Source organism: Triticum aestivum, chromosome 7D (genome assembly GCF_018294505.1).
Source record: "Triticum aestivum cultivar Chinese Spring chromosome 7D, IWGSC CS RefSeq v2.1, whole genome shotgun sequence".
NCBI classification, from domain to species: domain Eukaryota; kingdom Viridiplantae; phylum Streptophyta; class Magnoliopsida; order Poales; family Poaceae; genus Triticum; species Triticum aestivum.
Window position 1 is genome coordinate 333,180,798 of NC_057814.1, and position 9,185 is coordinate 333,189,982.

The following is a 9,185-nucleotide window of genomic DNA, read 5'->3' on the forward strand; positions in this document are numbered from 1 at the left end:
CCATTCAAATGATGCAAGTTAGAGTCCAAAACAAGGGCAAAAGTGTTTGGAAAAGTAGATACGACGGAGACGTATCAATGGCTCATTTTGGAAACTATGAAGTTGAACTTGTCGTAGAACTTGTCGTAGAACCTGTGAACTTGTGGTGGGTCATTTTGGAAGCTGTAAGTTGAACCTGTGAACATGTGAAGTTATGCATTTTCTGAATCTATGAATCTGTGAACCTGTGAATTTATGCATTTTCTGAATTATTTGAGTATTGTTTGGATCACAACTTAGTTGGACCGCAAAAAGGCCGAGGCCCAAACAAGAATTGGACTAAAATAGCTTGGGACTAAAAAAAAAGGGTTAACTATAAAAAAACCTAGTCTATAAAAGGCTGCAGCCCAGAAAATAAAAGGCCAAGGCCCAAACAAGAAGTAGAGTAAAAAGGTTGTGGCCCAAAAAAGAGTTGACTATATAAAAAACTAGTTTGTAAAAGGCTCCATCCCAGAAATAAAAGGCCAAATTATTAGGCCAGGCCCATGCAGATAAGCAAAATAAAGAGAAAAGGAAAACATTAAAAGGGGGCTGAATTATTGGGGTCGGCCCATATAAACGGCTGAAGTGGACCGGGCTTATTCTAATCTACGACCTTTTTCATTTGGTCGCAATTTTGCCATGTCAGCTTGCCACGTTGGATCTGACGTGGTGTGGGCAGATTGCTAGTGACCAAAACAATTGGTCATAGAACCTACGACCTTTTGTTTTTGTCGTAAAGGTCTACGACCATTTTAGAAGAAAGGTCGCTAAGTTTCATTGAAGACGATCAGCTCTTGACCAACTTTTTTCGGTCACAAATGGAAAACAATGACCATTCAGTGACCAATATTGATGGTCGCAAGTTGACATATTTCTTGTAGTGTATTCGAATAGTCGTGCCCACGGTAATAGGACGACTTGGAGTTGTATTTCGACCTCTTACAACTAAAATCGGATACTTGTTAAAATACACCCAAATAAGTGACAGATACAACCCGGAGATCGCTTTCTCATAGGGAGACGAGGAGAGGATCTCCGGGTAGGATTATTGCTATACGTCGATACATGTTACCATTCAAGCTTCTCTCTTCTATTGCTTCAAGATGGTGGCTCCCAGAAGACGTAGTCTTCGATAGGATGAACTTCCCCCCTGATGCGGAGCATCCTACGATCATCCCCATGGACCTACCATCGTCTCATCAAGAGCCAAGAGGACCCATGACACGAGCATGAGCTAGAGCTCTCGAGAACGAGGTGACTTCCTTCCTTACTGATATCACATATGATCCACTCGAGACATGGCTACTACCTAAGTCCGATATGCTATGCATGATCAGGTGTCAAGAGGACCCTCACGAAGATGCACGTGAAGACGGACAAGCCGCCAAGTCCATGGATGAAGAGAACCAACGGAAACGGGCAAGTTCACCCTGCAGGCCCCGGACATCTGGCCAAGGCCCCGCATATCCAACCCCTGAAGATGTCAACAATAGCAGCAGCCCAGCCATCGAAGTGCTACAGGGCCCGGACATCCGGCCCCATGCCCCGGACATCCGGCTCCTCCCGAAAGCCCGGAAATCCGGCCTCTTCGCCAGACATCCGACCCCGCCTATCCAGAGAGCACAGAACGCATCCACGCCAGCCCGGACATCCGGCCCCCAGTGTTACGCCCAAGATGCGACCCTATCCTAAAGGAACACGAAGGTCCCACCAAGGATAGAAGCGCATCTTGAAGACGCTTTTGCAAGGTGGATATCATTACATCAACATTACATAATATTTGGGGATACATACAAGGCATACAAATGCCGCAAGAATACATCAATACATCATACATAAGATCAACATCCGACTACGGATGAAACACAAACAGAAACTCCAACGACATCCACCCTGCTAGCCCAGGCTGCCGACCTGGAACCTATTCCCTGATCGAAGAAGAAGCAGAAGAAGAACTCCAAAACAAGTAACATCGCTCTCGCGTCATGATCATCGCACAACCTGTACCTGCAACTGGTGTTGTAGTAATCTGTGAGCCACGAGGACTCAGCAATCCCATTACCATGGGTATCAAGACTAGCAAAGCTTAATGGGAAAGGAAAAGGATAAGTGGTGAGGTTGCACCAGCGACTAAGCATGTATGGTGGCTAACTTACGCAAATAAGAGCGAGAAGAGAAGCAATGGAACGGTCATGAAACTAGCAATGATCAAGAAGTGATCCTGAACTCCTACTTACGGCAAACATAACCCAGAAACCGTGTTCACTTCCCGGACTCCGCCGAGAAGAGACCATCACGGCTACACACGCGGTTGATGCGTTTTAATTAAGGTCCAGTGTCGAGTTCTCTACAACCGGATATTAACAAATTCCCATCTGCCACATAACCGCGGGCACGACTTTCGAAAGATAATACCCTGCAAGGGTGTCCCAACTTAGCCCATTATAAGCTCTCACGGTCAACGAAGGATTTTCCTTCTCCCGGGAAGACCCGATCAGTCTCGGAATCCCGGTTACAAGACATTTCGACGATGGTAAAACAAAACCAGCAAGACCGCCCAATGCGCCGACATCCCGATAGGAGCTGCACATATCTCGTTCTCAGGGCAACACCGGATGAGACATCCTACGAGTAAAACCAGACCTCGAGTCTCCATGAGGGGGCCCTGCAGTCTACTCAGTTCAGACCAACACTTAGAGAAGCACTGGCCCGGGGGGGTAAAGTAAGATGACCCTCGAGAGCGCGACTCCCCAGGAAAAGAAATAGGCTAGGCAAATGGTAAAACCAAGGTTGGGCCTTGCTGGAAGAGTTTTATTCAAGGCGAACTGTCAAGGGGGTCCCATAAATCACCCAACCGTGTGAGGGACGCAAAATCAAGGAACATAACACCGGTATGACAGAAACTAGGGCGGCAAGAGTGGAACAAAACACCAGGCATAAGGCCGAGCCTTCCACCCTTTACCAAGTATATAGATGCATTAATAATATAAGAGATATTGTGATATCCCAACATCAACATAATCCAACATGGAGCAATCTTCATCTTCACCTGCAGCTAGCAACGCTATAAGAGGGGCTGAGCAAAGCGGTAACGTAGCCAAACAACGGTTTGCTAGGAAGGGTGACAAAGGTTAGAGGTTCATGGCAATTTGGGAGGCTTGAGGAGCAAGTGAATAGGTAGCGATAGAACGAAGCAACTAGCATAGCAATGATAGTAATGAGATCCAAGGTGACGGTCATCTTTCCTGAAATCCCGCTAGGAAGAAGAACGAATCCATGAAGAAGATGAAGCCACGAAGACGAACGGATCCTCACGACCGCAACGACACGGGAACTATCGAGAAGAAGCACACAACAAGGTAAACACACCACACATGAACAAGGCATGATGCTCAACCAAGAATGATGCATGACAAAGCTATATGGAGCTACTCATGACAAGAGATGATGCATACAAGAACAACACATCAAGGCAAGTTTAAATGAGGCCGGAAACAACATATAACAATTCCGGTAAGTCCTCATATGCAAATTTCGAAATTGGTACAGAACTGAACAAGCATTTAGTTGAAGTTGTTAAACAGCAAGTTAAAGAGCACCATGATGATCTACACGAAATTCTAGTCAAGTTACATATAAAGTTCATTAGATTCGGAGCTACGGCCTAGAAGATATGAGCAAAACAAGGTAAACATGGCATTGATGCAAAATGCATACAAACATCAAGCAAACACCTCAAAACAAGGATGCAACATGATAATATGAGACTACATGCAAAACTAAGCAAGTTTCATATAGAGCATGCTCGAAATGGAGCAACGGTGCAACACATACACTCCAAACAAGACATAGCGACAATCTGTCCAAAACAGCAACTAGGCAACTTGCAAGCATCAAAACAATATGCTACAGCACCTTAACATGAAAACAAAAGGAATGGACATGATGTACAGGTAAAGCACAACAAAACATGAACACTGATCTATCTCGAGAAACTAATAGAGCATGCTCAAAAGGACATGGCAAGATTGCAAATAATAACACGTTCACAGACACAGCAGAAATTACTGGACATGACAGAAATAACATCAGGTAGCAATGTTCAGAGCATGAAATCAACATGCTACAGGAACATAACATGGCAAAACAAGACATGGCATGAATCTACTAAATGCATATGACAAAAGTCCCTTACTGACCATAAGCCAAAAGGGCACAGAATTTATGATGACAACCATGTAAACATAGCAAGTTTCGTTAACAGGTTTCAGACAGCAGAAAACAGAGCATAGCAGGAACAGACATTATGAGGGCATCTTTGTGAGCTTGATGCACTCACCACAAAGCAATGCACGACAAAACAAGCATACCTACAGCAAGATGGCATGTTTACGAAGCTATCCATGGCAAGAACAAAAGCATAGCATGTATGGATCAACTACAACAAGCTTGGCAAAATTGAATAACACGTAAACAATCTGCGAGGAACATTTTATAGCAAAAGTAGAGCAAGATTGAGTCAAGCTACGGCACTCCATAATTGCAAACGAGGGCATGGATGGATCAATTACAACAATACCTACAAAACATCCTTACTGAACATCTCCAAAATATGCATGGATCTCTCTGTAGCATCAAGTTTACAGGGCAACAAAATAACAGCAGACAGACAGAAATTACTGTCCCAGAAATCAGAAACATTACGGGGCCTAGTTTGCATGCTTGTGCTAGTCACCATAGAGATCACAAAAATACATGGGATACACCACGGGAAAGATGGCATGGCATACAACAAAACACATGTAGAGCTCATACCCATAAGATGCACAGATTAAATGATACAACAATAACAAATCACCAAGTTCTGATAACAGACAGCAGATAACAGCAACTAGCACTCTTGCAACAATGATTAGGGCATCAAGATGGACTCAAATAAACATGGCACAATGGAACAAAATGTAGAGCATCACGAGACGACCAATTTGACATATTACACGCGCGAAACGGAGCTATATGCAGAGAGTTATGATGCAATGAACATGAGCTAAAAATATCTCAGAAAAAGCCGAAATCGAGGGGGAGGGGAAAAGTCAACCTCGGGCGAGGTGGCGACGGATCTCGCCGGAGTAGACGGGGAAGGCGCGGGGAGGCGGATCCGGAGCCGGGGATACCTCCTCCCGCCGGATCTCGTCGGATCCGGCGCGGGAACGACGAGGAGGCGGAGGCCATGGCGGCGGGGGCGGGCCGGAGCTCGGGATGGCCGGCGGAGGCGGAGGCCTTGGCGGCGACGAGAGGCCGGGTCCGGCGAGCGCGGGCGCGGAGGCGGCCGGCGGGCAGAGGCGGCGGGGCACGCGGAGGGCGCGGCGGCGGGGTCCGGTGGCGACGGCCGACGGAGCTCGCCCCGGCGAGGTTCTGCGGCGAGGAACATGGCGGCGGCGGCAGATGACGGCGGCCGACGGGGCCGGCGCTGGAGGCGACGGGCGGCGGGGCTCGGGCCCGCGCGGGCCCCGGATGGGCTCCGCGGGCCGCGGCGGCGGGGTGACGTGGCGCGACGCCACTGGCCGGGAGCGGCGGCGCGACTACGTCCTGCGCGGACGGACATGTCCGGCGGCGCGGAGGGGGAAGTTTGCTAGGGTTGCACCGCGAAATTTCGGGAGGGCACACATATTAATAAATAGAGGAAGCTAGGAGAGTCCAAACGGGGTGCGGTTTTCGCCCACGCGATCGTGATCGAACGACCGAGAGCATGGCGGAGACTTAGAGGGGTTTTGGGGCTGTTTGAAGGGGGTTTTGCTGCAACACACAAACGGACTTTGCTGCCCGGTTAACCGTTGGAGCACCAAACGACCTCCAAATGGAACGAAACGTGACCGGTGGTCTAACGGTGGTATACCAAGGCCACTTGGCAAGACTCGGTCGATTCCGAGAACGTTCAACACCCGCTCACGAGAAGAAACAAGAGGGGTGTGCCGGAGGAGATAGGAGTGCCGGATTGCAAAACGGACAACGGGGAAAATGCTCGGATGCATGAGACGAATACGTATGCAAAAGCGATGCACATGATGACATGATATGAAATGCAGATGATGACATGGCAAAGTGCGACACGCAAGCAAATGACAAGGCAAGGACGGCAAATAACTGGCAGACACCTGGCGCATCGGATCCGGGGCGTTACACCCAGCTCGGACATCCGGCCCCTCCTAAAGCCCCGGACATCCGGCTCCGTCTGTCTGCGCATAGTAAAGGGCCGAAGCCCATGTACCTCTTCGCCCCCCTAGACTATGTATACTCCATCCCCTTCCTCTTTCTAGGGTTAGCAAAGGATTAGCTCATATGTGAGATAGAGCTTTGCTCATCCATTACGGATCTACTCCACGAGAGAGACCGCGGCCCCTCTACGGAGAAGATCACCTTGGATTCAAGACCCCCTCTTGGGTGGCCCCCATCAAGACCTCCTCATGGAGAAGAACCGGTTACCGTTTGTATCGTCTGTTGTTGACTTTGGATCTTGTATCTTACCTTTGTGTTCATCGATCTAGCGCATGTGTCATCTATGCTTGTTGGTTGAGTGATTTCTCTCGTGTTTCCCTTGTGTTTCCCCCTCGTGTTCATCACGTTCTTCATAGGGATCCACTCCTTTCGTGAAAGATCGGCCACTTAGGGTTCCGCCCTACATCATCTTGGTATCAGAGCCATGTTGATCATGATTTCGGATCCCCCTCTCTTTGTTTGCTAGCTTGATTTTGTTGTTTTTCGTCCTAATCCGAAAATTGCCCAACAAAAATAGCCCCATTTTTTTGTGATTTGTTGGTGAGATGAAGTTTTGTTGGATTTGATCCGCGGATTTCGTGTGTTGCAGGTAGATCTAGCTTTTCCCCATCTTTTCCCCAATTTCCATCCACAAAATCTTCTGAATTTTGCCCCGGATTTGACCTCTCCACACGGTGTTCTTCGAGTTCGTCCAAGGATCCAGAGCCCGGACATCCGGCCTGACAACCCGGACATCTGGCCATCAGCCCGGACATCCGGCCCCTGACAGCATCACTTCCATCCTCCACTCCGTTTACTGCCTAACTTTCGTCCAACTTTGTTCCGAAGCCCACATACACTTCCGCATACCACCACCACTTCCGCATACCACCACCATAGCCCTTCCCGCTACCAACTCCGACAATTTTGACCCATTTTGCTTTGAGAATTTGAGTTGTGGTTTCCGTGTCGTTTTGTGTTTCGGCTATCTAGGTACAGTTCGGCATCAACATCACCACCACTCATCTTCGCCAAGGACTACTACGAACGGCTATATCACTTTGGTATCAACCTCACCTTGGTATCACTTTGGTATCGTGATATCATCATAGTCTCTTGCATTTGCATTGATAACCCCATGGCCTTACTTTTGCGTAGCTTACCCATCGAGACTAGCCTTTGAGTATTGCCGGCAACGTGACTTGTGCACATTAGTGATCATACTTCCCATAGCTTACATACCATCATCGTGTTGCATATCTTGGTATCATCTCTTGTGTCACAACATTGTCTTCGCATACACAATTGCTATCTTGGTTCGTGAAGCATTGCATGAAAAAAGAGCTCAAACAACAAAGAGCCAAACAAGCTTTTAAGCAAAAGGGAAAGATAAGCAAAGAGCTTATAAGCAAGAACCATAGCATCATACAACATTAAGATTGTCATACTCGATCATCTTGGATCAAAAGCATAGAAACATCATACATATAGCATACTTGGGATAGAAGTCGTTGCATTTTTGCTTAGTAGGTTGTGCACAAGTTCGTATCCGCCTATTGTGCAATCGTGCTAGCGTCTCTCTAGTGTTGTGCAACAAGAGCATCTTGGTGGATTCCACATTTTGGCTCATCTTTGGTTGCCCAACCCCCCTTATCTATTTGCGTGTGTGTTTCCGTGTACCATATCTTGCTATTGGTCTACTTGTTGCATTTGCAAATTCGTGAATCTTTTCCAACATTATTGAGTCTCACTTACAATTGCATTAAATTTTGTGCCACCATCCTAACCAAGCTCCACCATAAGCTTTTACTTGTGTAGGTGTGAGAACCGAAAAGAATTGGTACCAATTGTGCTATTTCTTTGCTACACATTGGAGTGATCTTTGATCCATTTTCAACATCGGTCAAGGTACATTTGGTATTGATTCTTCTCTTTCTCCCACTCACATATCTTTGTTTGGAATGATGGATAGGCCAAATACTTATACCAACCCACTCTTCTTGGAGCAAGACGACGACATGTCATCCTACGTCACCAAGACTCAACTATTTGGTGCACATCGGGCTTTGCATCAAGAACAACTTGCTTTGGGCGACCACATCGACAATCTCACCACCGACCTACGACAATCCAAGCAACGTACAAGAGACTACTTCGACACATCCATGAGTTCCCTCAAAGAAGATATCCGAACCATGATGGTCCGCTCTTCTACAACTTCGTCCTCGTCAATACGGAGCCGCTCAAGTCGTCACTCCGACGACACCCTCTCCGGTTCAAGTACACCGACATCGAACACTCTTCGTCGTGCCGCGCGTCAAGACCATCAAGCTAACCGCAATCCTCTACACGACACCGACTCTCAAGAGCATCGACATCGTCAAAACCAAGCTGCTTTCGCACAAGCACAAGAACGACAACGCCAACGACAAGAAGAACAAGTGGAGCAAGGGTGACAACATCAAGATGCACAAGACGCCGAGGCGCAACGTCAAGAACAACAACTACGTGAAGCTCAAGCACTTGAGGCACAACGTGCCCTTCATGACTCAAGGTGTGCCGTAGCCAATCGAGGCCGTCAAGCTCGACTACATCAAGAAGCACTTCACGACGAAGCTCAAGAAAGGATTTACGAAGCACGTGTGCATCGACAAGCTCCTCGTCAAGATCGACAAGCTCCTCATCAAGATAGACAAGCTCCTCCTCAAGCGAGACAAGAACGTCAAGTCCATCGAGAGCAAGATGACAATGGACCCCCCCCTCGCCAAGAGCAACATGAGGTCGACAACCCTCCTCGCCAAGAGCAACATGTGGAAGACAACCCTCCTCGCCAAGAGCAACATGAGATTGTCAATCATCAACGACATGGGCGTCATCATCCCCGACCCCAACACAATGAAGAGCAACAA